The sequence below is a fragment of the Triticum aestivum genome, chromosome 3B (genome assembly GCF_018294505.1).
Source record: "Triticum aestivum cultivar Chinese Spring chromosome 3B, IWGSC CS RefSeq v2.1, whole genome shotgun sequence".
NCBI classification, from domain to species: domain Eukaryota; kingdom Viridiplantae; phylum Streptophyta; class Magnoliopsida; order Poales; family Poaceae; genus Triticum; species Triticum aestivum.
In genome coordinates this window covers 769452764-769462564 of record NC_057801.1, presented here as the reverse complement: position 1 = coordinate 769462564, position 9801 = coordinate 769452764, and the positions used below count along the sequence as shown (strand labels likewise).

The 9801-nt window shown below is 42.5% G+C and overlaps 1 long non-coding RNA gene across 1 annotated transcript; it reads right to left on the bottom strand.

The window, feature by feature from the left end:
* Positions 1 to 879: 879 nt before the first annotated feature.
* On the bottom strand, positions 880 to 4366 carry LOC123066458 (uncharacterized). The gene is made up of 4 exons (XR_006431346.1): positions 3948 to 4366; positions 2838 to 2928; positions 2303 to 2470; positions 880 to 1214 (listed from the first exon to the last, which is right to left on the bottom strand). It is a non-coding gene; the product is annotated as an uncharacterized lncRNA (long non-coding RNA).
* Positions 4367 to 9801: the final 5435 nt, after the last annotated feature.

The following is a 9801-nucleotide window of genomic DNA, read 5'->3' as shown; positions in this document are numbered from 1 at the left end:
TGGCACTAGACCATTGCGATTGCCAATAACTGAAAGCAAAATTGCCTGTCTCAAGCAGAGAACAGCACAAGGTATGTGGGCAATGCCATTATAGAAGCAAGTTGAAAGCTCACCAAGTTGCTTCGCAGGTAGGCTCACTTCATCTGTAGCTCACTTCATCTTCCTGGAATCTTCATGTCTATATGATGTATTTAGTACTGGCCAAATAGAAGTTATTCTCTGCAGCTACAGTACTGATTTCCCTGGGTATAGTACAAAACATTTCTTTTCACGATTCCTCTTATTTATACAGGATAATGTGTGGTGGTGCCAGACAAGAGGTTGTGAACAGATTCCTCCCCTGCTTGAAGGTAATCCAGTTACCACAAGGTGAGCTCTGAAGATGACTGCATGCATACTCGGTTCTGCTACGGCGTTTCTTCCACATCATGCCGTGTGTGCACATCTGGAATTTCTTTCTCTCACGCATGGTACTGAGCCATCACGGCTTCACCTATCCTCGGACAAGCAACACTCGGTGAACAGGGGCGAAGCTAGGCTGCGAACAGCCAAGGCTTAGCTGGACACTACTAGGGAAAAGGCTAACAGCAGCGCAGGTTTTTAGGCTATCAGCAGCGCGGACAGCCGCGCTACCAATAAGGCGCTACAGCTAACTATTACTAGTAGCGTGGGCTAAACCCGCGCTACTACTAAATGATTAGTAGTAGCGCGGGTGCACCCGCGCTACTACTAAGCTAACACCCACGCTACTACTAACCTAACTAGTAACCTAACTACTAGTAGCGCTCACTTTTAACCCACGCTACTACTAACAATTTAGAAATTAAAAAAGATAAAAGTTAGATGTGGTATTCATGAATGGTAATACGTCCATTGCAAAGCAAACCAACGTCACAGAACCATCTCAGGATTCCATTTAACATCAGACACACAACCATCATCGAAGTACCTCCCCTAGTGGTCCACCACCAACCTAAACAAATCACTTCTCTATATATATCTACCAAGGCTTGGAGTTCAGACGCCAATGTACCCGAATCCTCCTTCCCCCGGACGATGGCGTCGAGGACCTCCACCTCGAAAGACCTCCGGTGTCAAAATCACCTGGACGTTCATCTGTTCGACGTGGCCACCGTGCTTCATAGCAAAGTCCGCCTCCAAGTGGTTGAAGAGCACAACGCCCACCGGGCCACGCTAGTCACCGTCGATCACCCCTGCGCCCACGTCGGGAAAGTGAAAACTAGTTAGTACGCAAATTGCATCAGTTAAACTAAATAGTATATTACAATTCACAAGACCCATTAAGTTAACATTCCTTATCATCTAGCAATTTAAAGGGGCTCATGCCGAATATATATGCTTAATTCCTCACTTCTTATTCAAACTAAATATATAGATTTGGCAAATGCATAGAAAAACATAAAGTCCAAAAGAAACACAGAAATGCATATGTGAACTAAATTACTTTGTGTGTTAGCAGATTTCTTGTTAGGTTATTCACTATATATAGTACCACATCAGGCAGGGTGATGTGCTTACTTCTCGCCGCAATGTTTGGCACCAAGTTCAGTCTTGGAAGACAAATACAATACATTGCTGGGCGGGACAAGGCAAAGAAAAATACAGAAATTTGTAGTTACTAAATCATTAGCATTAATCAGTGCCTTCTGTCGCGGGGGTCATGTGTCAACTGATTTCAAGTATGTTCTTGCAAGCTACAAAGATGTTAAGAATTACTTGCAATCTGGTTTTTGCAAGCCACAAAGTTGTTCAGAATTACTACTTATCTAGTAGTACAATTGTTGAAAACAGATTATGAACTAGTCCAGACTCTACATACACGTATGTGATGAGCATTGAAGCATTCACTCTCCCAGGCTGTTTAGGATCATCAACCTAGTGGATGTCGTCCGGTAATAGAGGAAGTGCATCCTATATAAGGCACCAACAAAAAGCTAAGTGACGGCTACTGTTTTCTCAGGCAGGGTGTACAAATTTAACAAAAATAAAAGTGCACTAGCACTATAGAGTCCGGTATATCCAGTTGCTAGGGCAAGTACTAAGGTCTAAGACGATATGCTACTAAATGATTGATTTTGTTGTTGCTCATGGACATAAACATGAGCAAGCACATGGCAGGGCCATGAACCTATGCAAAGCATCAATTGTTTTCAGCTACTTGGCAACATGTCCAGTGGAAATCAAGATACTACCCACTTGCACAACTGAATCTACCAGGCGCATGCGGGAGGCTACAGCTTCCTCAAAAAACAAGTAAAGAAGAGCATCATGGTTTCCTCACCCAAATACATTGACCCACTCGCCATCTGCCATCCCTTCGCTGGCCAGAGCAATCGGCTCCGTCCTGGCAGCCTCCGACGCCGGGGTCAGAGAGAATAGAATGGTCCATGGCTCTGCATGAACATCGAACATATCTCTGATAGAATTACATATGAAGAAACCATCACCCCTGACAATTTCATCAAGAAAAGGGAAGTTAGCTAACTTATAGGGGAAACAAAACATCAAGTTTCTAACTGAACAAAAGGAAACCTAGTCCAACTGCGCATTTTTTTAGAACAGGAGGATGACCCCCGTCCAACGGCGCATAGACCTAGTGGAATTTTATTCAAGGACCAGACAAGAGCATCTTTCAGTTTACTACAATATGTAATTTAAATAGCACGAAGCAAACAACTATAAAATGACAAGTGAACTATGATCCAATATTGTGCAGAATATTAAAATGAAGGTGGATTTTTTCATATTCAAGTTTTTCTTAATAGTAACTTAAAAAATAAATGAATATATGCATAAGGTGGATTTTCACATGCAACCTGTGGTAGTTTCAGTTTGTGCAGGCTTCAATTGTCACTCCAAACCTCTATTTCTCTTGTGGGCAACTCAAAATTGTTTACAATCCGTTATCTGCAAAAAATAAAATGGACTGAACTGAGTTAAAATAAACACATTACATGAATAGGCCAGACATAAACCTCTATATGCTATGCCGAGTTAAGATAAAATAAACACATTGCATGAACTGAGTTAAAATGGACTGAACTGAGTTAAATCGGCCATTTTCATTTATAAGTGATCTATATGCTATGGCAAGCAACAACTCATTACATGAACAGGCCGACAAGCCATGCCGCGCAATGGTCTGTTCATCGCAGAGCGTAGAACCATTCACAGGGCAGCCATTCAACAGCAGATATATAGAGATTGATCCATCATCCAACACATTGATCCGCTACGAAATTACCACACGACAGTATGATGATATTCACATGAACACAACAACAGGCCTGTCATACACACACATACTACTTAATGATTCATTCAATAATAGTTCATGAACTAGTAATAATTCCCAATAATAGTCAGCAGCTAGAGGAAGGACACCACAAATAGGTGGAATCCCAGCGAACCTAATGATTCATTCAACTCAACTCTGCTTTGAACAAAGTTGGCCTCATTTAAATAAGAAGAATTGGAGAAGCGGACTTTCAAATCTCAGTACATACATTGGGCCAAAATTAAGGTCAAATTTACCTACAGGAGGACATGTATAATAATAATAGTAGTAATTCACCACTGAGATAGATGAGAAGATGAATTGATATGGGATTGTGAGACTCGACAGTGATGGGTACAGTATCAAATTTGTCCTTCCTTTGCAAGAGAGGAAGAGAAATTAGATTGGGGATCGGAAGAAGGTGGGTACGGCCGGTGGATCTGTTCATTGTTGTGGAGGAAGGAGGGCTTGTAGGCTCTTGGGGTAGTCCTCTCCTGCCTCACCTCACCTCGCCTGCTGCCTCACGCAACAAGTCAGCAACACTACTATGTGTGTGCGTCTAGGTCTGTGCAAACCAAAGCTGGCTGCGCATGAGGGAGGGAAGGGAAGGAAAAAAGGAAAGGGAAAGGGAAGTAGATCGAGAGAGTACCTTGGCGGCCATGGCGTCGTCGGCCAAACGGAGCGGAAGCAGACGGACAGATGGAGGTCCTGTCCAGGCGCGCGAGCTCGTGATTGGGGAGATGCGGCCAGCGCCATGGAGGTGGAGCTCCAGGTCCTAGCCGTCGGCCATGGATGTGGATCTCCAGGTCCAAGCCCTTGGCGGATCTCGGATTGAGAGCCGCCGCCTGACCTATTCTCTTCTCGTCGTCTTCTAGTGAGGGGAGGGGCGAGGGTGGCGGTGGCGGCGGTCGTGCGGAGGCCTGGCCGGCCGGCTGCAGCGCTCGGGGCTGCACACACTCGTGGATTGGGAGAGGAGAGGAGGTCGAAGAAGGCCGGCGGTGGAGGGGATTTGGATCGATGTTTGGGTGGAACTTTTTTTTTTGATAAACGTACGTGGGCGGGTGGACGGTGGAGTGGTTGGTGGGGTGGGAGCAGATGCAGGTGGTAGCGTGGGGTTTATAACCCGCGCTACTACTATCGACTTAGTAGTAGCGTGGGTTTATAACCCGCGCTACTACTACGACTGGTCCCGGGAGGCACGGTGGAAATCACTTAGTAGTAGCGAGGGGTAAAAACCCGCACTACTACTATCGGGTTATTAGTAGCGCGGTTTCCTCAAGCTCGCTACTGCTAATTAGCAGTAGCGTTTGTTTTTAAACCGCGCTGCTGCTAAGATTCTGTGTATAAGGTTTTCCCTAGTAGTGGGATTTACATGCAAAATTTCTGTGTTTTGTTATAGCTGATGATGAAATGTGGCAAACTGTCATATTTGTTGATGTGCAAGTAGTACCTTGATTCTTAGAAGACCTGGAGCACTTCCCCTTAAATAACATGTGCACCATAGTCAGTTTTTGTTCATGAATCCTTGTCATCTGGTTAGGCATGGAGGCTAAGCTCAGCATTATAGCGGGGCTCCACACATATATATCTCCTTGCAGTTGCAAGCAGTTGTATTTCCTTGGGGAAAATGGTGTACTAGGCAGTTAAATTTATCTCGTCGCAGACACTGGTTAGATAGGAAATCAGCACCCATGGGTAAATTACTAGCTGTGCTCTGACAGTAAAATACGGCGCATGCATGTAATGTTAATGTTATTCTTCATGAAGACCACCCTCTGCCTTAATTTGGATAGGGATCTACTATCATCCTTCAGTCACATCTCCAGCAGTAGTGTTTTAGTGGCTGCTTGCACTGCCTTCTCAGAGTGCACCAATGTACTAGTTGATGTACTTCTTAGGATAGTGGATGTGATTTAGCCAATCCATTGTGAGCTTGCAAGAATTGGTGATCCTGAGGGTTAAACCTTCCCTATAGCATTGTGCCTTTTGTTATCGATCTTCTCCTTGTAGGTGTTATCTTCTTTGTTTTCGTACTAAAAATTCTCACTGTTACCTTCCCTTTCTCATCAGAGCTGAAGCAATCAGAAATTTGCACTTTCCATTACAGTTTCAGTTCAAAAATTTGCAGTCTCCATGCTCATCCAATTGATACATTTATTGCTACTGTTACTGATATATCATCACATGTATGTTGATGCACCCCAGTGCAGGTTTAGCTTGGCTGTTTTTGGATATATGTTTTTTTACTGGCACTATAAATGTACTGCTGGACTTGTGTGTGCCATTGCCTAAATTACCAAGTCATTTTGGTGTCTGTTTGAAACATGTGCTAATTAACCTTCCCAGTGTCTCTATTTTCTTGAATTGGAGAATTGACCTTTTCTAGTCTATGCCTCTAGGGGTCTTCCTAGTACTTACTAGTTAGCAGTCTACCTGCCACGTGTCTCTATTTCTTCAACTGAAGAATTGACTTCCCCATTAATCTAGGTCTTCTTCAACTGAACTAAAGTGTAGTGTAAATATTGAATGAAAACTGGAGGAGATAGTTGTAGTGGACCGTCAGCTGGCAGAATGTAGGATAGTTCTTTTCAGAGAATTCGGGGTGCCATTACATCTTTCAAGGTTGACCTACAGAAATTTTACAATTAATTTTTAGGTTGTGACTCATTAAGCATCTTTGCATTTCCTATACTGCTCAAATATAGTCTAGCACTTACCTTAAGTTCTGCTATTTAGAACAAGCTGAATCTACAGGTAAACAGAAAACTTCCTCCATAGGCTATTAGGCTTACACTCTGAGTCTAGCTCCTCATTTCTGTATTTCAGATACCCTGGCAGGTTCTCTCCATTTTGAGCCTTAAATTGTCCAAATCTTAGTTCTGTTGGTGGCTCTTTCAATAATTGACTTCTGAATTATTGCAATCAAAATGCCAAAGATCTTGTCAAGGAGTGAGTTTGAAGTGTGGGATGGTTGATGGTAAAGTATCCTCTAAATTCCAAGGACCTGTGTTTGTACTCACAAAGTACTCCTTACTTCAATAAATACTAATAGAAGTAAGATTGGTATCAGGGAAATGTGCCTAAGCTGCTGCTCCCCTCTTATGAATTACATTTATATTTTCTGCCACTTCATCTTCAGCTCTTGCAGAGGCCGGGATTAACCCTTTTTCGAAGAAAAAAAATAAGCTCTTAATGTACCAGAGATCAACGATGCTGAAGTTATTTTTTTTTTGTTTTAGGCTGGAAAACAGCGATTATGCATGCACGAAATCCCTGAAATTTTGGGGAAATGAATCCACAGCCATTATGCATGCTTTTCCGAGGGAGAAAAAAGCATGTACAGAAGTATATTATGATTAAGCGATGTGGGTCTTAGATTCTATATATGTTTGGTAGTCATTAACCATGTCTTCCAATGAGTCAGCAGAATCATCTGAGGAAGCACTGGAACTGCTTGTGGTTTTCCGGTAAAACTAGCATCTCCTCTTCATGTGCCTTACATTGCCATGGAGAACACTGTTTATGTTGAAGTGTATATGTGGATTGCCTAGCCCTTTTCATCAGTTTGGACTTTTGGTTGCGTTGGCTAGTGCATGGAACTTAAAAGTTTGCACTCCACTGTTTTTTGTATGGGAAGATTAACCAGTTTTGATTACTGTTCTGTTCTGTTCTGTTTGCACTGATGAACGTGTGTGATCTTCAGATGAGACATCAGGCTGGTGTACCTAGAGGCTGTTTTGTCCTGTTCACCAAGTCTTTAGCCTATAATCACTTGCCACTGTCCCAATAATACTATCCACTACTAAAATTTCCCCTGCCCCTTTCATTCTAAGAATCTTTAAAACATATGTACTATATTAAAAGTAATGAAGGGGCATGTTTTTTAGATTTAATGATAGAACAGTCAAATTGGTTTTACTAAATAATAATAATGAAAATAGTGGTAAATTTGTAGCCAAATTAGATAATAGTTAATTGTTTAGAGTCTTCTCCAACTCAAAAATACGACATGACATGTATGCGCCCTGCACTGCCTGCATATGGTGTCTTTCAGATTTCATGATACTAAGTAACTTTTGCTTATAAATTGAAATATAGCAATGCATGTGATGTTCATACTTCTAGTTAGCAATAAGAACTCTTCGATATATCGGTGATGAATGAAGGCACATTACTGTACTGTTGGATGCCCTTGTCGAGATGCCGCCATTTTTGACAGCTGAACTATCTGCATGTGTTTCTGAAGTTCTGTCCCTGCAGACCATGCTCAGCACCTTCAACATAATGCTAAATACCATGCCACATCATCAGTAAAAATGTGGGGTAAATTATTTGGATACCCTCGCCCGCTCAAGTTTGGATAACCCTCCGTCTGCACGGTTAGCTATATGGCTATATGCATCATTGATAGATAGCATTCAGTGACATGTTTCAGTCTCACCAGTAGTTTATAACTGGCCATGCTTCTGTGCTCTCTTGCGGCTTATTGTTATGATATTTTTTTCCAAGGTACTTTTTCATCCGGAGTCCTGCATTTCCAGTAACCTAGCACACCGCTGCCCGAAATTGCAGGGCTTGTTTTAGAAGATCTGCATCAAAACATCTTTTCCCCAGTTCTCCATTGTATCATACTACACTTCTGTTCACAATTATGTACCTGTTCAATCTGTGTCTTCCCCTGCTGTATGTTCCTAACATATCATTGCCCCACTTTTGGGGATATATTATCATTGGAAGATCTAGACTTTTTTTTAAATCAACAAGCTTCCTCATCGATTTCTACTAGAGAAACCGCCAGGAAGGAGTATTACATACATCAGTGGCAAACTAAAGCAAGACAAGAAAAAAAAGGAGTCCCACTGCCCAAAGCTACTTATTACAGGAACCTGCCCATACGCAAAACATCTCCACAGTCCACAGAAAGAAAGAACTGCAACTTTGGAACCTCCAAACCACAGGCGCCCATCCATGTCTTCGAGCATAAGCTTCCTTAACGACCATCTTCAGCATCCGAATTCCTCCCTTGAGTTCTCTTTGGCTTTGTTATTTCTGCAAAGTGGTGCAAGCATCAAGGTTACTGCAAAGATTTGAAATCATAGCAACAGGGTCATTTGGGAATTTTGCTGCCTAAAGCAGGCTGTATTCCTGGTTTCCCATATGGTATAGCACACAGCAGCAGCGCTCCCACAGAGCAGTAGCTTTCGCTGGGAACCTGGAAAAGAGTCAACCCAGGTTCCAAACAGATCTTCAACGCTACCAGATGATCTAGTGAGACCAAAAGCACACATGACAACCTGGCTGCCACACAAGTCTGGCCAGCGCACAACCAAACACCAGATGATTCATGGTCTCTTTTTACTCGAACAAAAGTGGCACTGATCGTTGCCTGTCTTCATTTAGTTGCAATTGATTAAAATGCCATCTCTAAGCATCAGCCAGTGCCACGAGAATATCTTGATTTTTGAGGGGAATTATAAGTTTCAACATGAATCTGTGGTTCACCAAGGCCCTCGCTTTCAGTTGAAGGTAATAAAGTTCTAACCCTGAACCCTTTTTTATATTCCATTTGCCCGGCGCACTCTGTCTTCCTCCTCACTGAGATTCACTGCATCAACCAGACCTTTCAATTGTCCCCATTTGTTCTGTTGTCTCTCTCGGCAGAGTTCTTCTGAACTGAATACTGCTCCATCCAGAATCTTTAACTGGTTTAACAGTTACTATATCTGTTTGGAGGATGTAATATGTCATATTGCCTTGGATATCTGGTGGCCAAAAGGAGAATTATTCACCCAAGCATCCTCCCAGAAAAGAGTTTTAGCCCCCTTTTCAATAATCCTCAGTGCAATTTTGTTGTTGTTGGTTGCTTCATATTAATCAAGTGGGTGTTATATGTGCTTGATAGTTTGTAGATGCACTCTTTGATGGGCTTGATGTTCTTTGCAATTCATCAGTGTTACATACTGCGATTGCTAACTGTTGGATTCATTGCAGGTGCTCCAGTCTGTCAGACCATTTGTGGTAACTTGACAGTCGATGCCAGAAACCCCGAGATATCATCACTGACAAATGTAGGTAGATTAGTTGACCTTTGTTTAATACCAGGCCTACTATCTGCTCAGTTGATCCCTTGTGTTTTCATTACTTGTTAGAGAACCCATGCGTACTATCTAATCAAGTGCCAGTTGCACCATTGATAATAGATATGTGATCTGCCTTGCTACAATTTCCGTTTACTACTAGTTCCTAATTTCCTACACAAACATCTTCCAGGTCATGTGGCCGAACGGCTGATACCTTTTTTTTTCTTGTCTTGGGTAGCTTCAGGACGAAATTCGTATATGCACTACCAGAAACCGTAATATTTCTGTGAGTCGACTAATTTTCCTGTCGGGCCCGCGACTAGCCCACAGGAAAAACGATTGGGCTGTCGGTCGACTCCTGGACGCCAGGGATATGTCTAATATTCATGTGGGCTGAGTAAGTACCGACAGGAATATAATTCA